The sequence below is a fragment of the Ursus maritimus genome, unplaced genomic scaffold (genome assembly GCF_017311325.1).
Source record: "Ursus maritimus isolate PB19 unplaced genomic scaffold, ASM1731132v1 scaffold_13, whole genome shotgun sequence".
NCBI classification, from domain to species: Eukaryota; Metazoa; Chordata; class Mammalia; order Carnivora; family Ursidae; genus Ursus; species Ursus maritimus.
In genome coordinates, this window is record NW_024423675.1 from 49,487,481 (window position 1) to 49,488,182 (window position 702).

The following is a 702-nucleotide window of genomic DNA, read 5'->3' on the forward strand; positions in this document are numbered from 1 at the left end:
CCCCCCCCCCCCCCCCAAGCAGGGGCGCTGTCGCTGGTACAAACACAGCTGCGCACCTGCAGAGGCTACTACGGCGAGCGCCGTCGCCAGCAGCGAGTCCCGCGCGCCATCCAGCAAGGCCACCCTAATTCTCTGGGCCTTGTCGAGGGTATTGGGGGCACCACGTCCCCGGTCCCTTTTCTCCCGAAGTCTGTGGGGACTTCCCCCGCCGCCACTCGGTCATTTTCTTCCCATCACCCCAGTCTCTCAGGGGACAAGCTACGTTTGAACTCGAGATTCTCACGTTTGGGGTGGTTCAGAAATTACCCTGCGGTAAACGCAGACATCCCCGCACCGTCCGCTCCCAGCCTCAGCGCACACAGGGCTTGGATAGGGCGAAACAGGCCCCCCGCCCGGGGACGGCGGGGCGGGCGGTAGGTGGCGGCTCCTCCGCTCCCTCGTCACCGTCCCCCGCCCCGCCCCGCCCGGCGCAGAAGCGAGCCGCGGCCGACCCGAGAGAAAGGGGAAGCGCGCCCCGAGCCGCACGGAGGCGGCCTGCCGGCGGCCGGTGCTCCCCGCAGCACGCGGGAGCGGCCTGGCCCGGCGGCCTCGGGTCCCGCGGCGTCCCCGCCTCGCTCCGTCCCGCCCCGCCGGCCTCCGGCACCTGCAGCCCCGCGGCCGCCCGGCCCGCGCACCCACCTGCGCGCCGCGCCCCCCCCCCCC

The 702-nt window shown here is 73.4% G+C and overlaps 1 protein-coding gene across 9 annotated transcripts in view; it reads right to left on the minus strand.

Moving 5' to 3' along the window:
• The window catches only part of PLAGL1 (PLAG1 like zinc finger 1), a 109,397-nt gene that overhangs the window by 108,501 nt on the left and 194 nt on the right, over positions 1-702 (minus strand). The gene's annotated exons all lie outside the window — the stretch shown is intronic.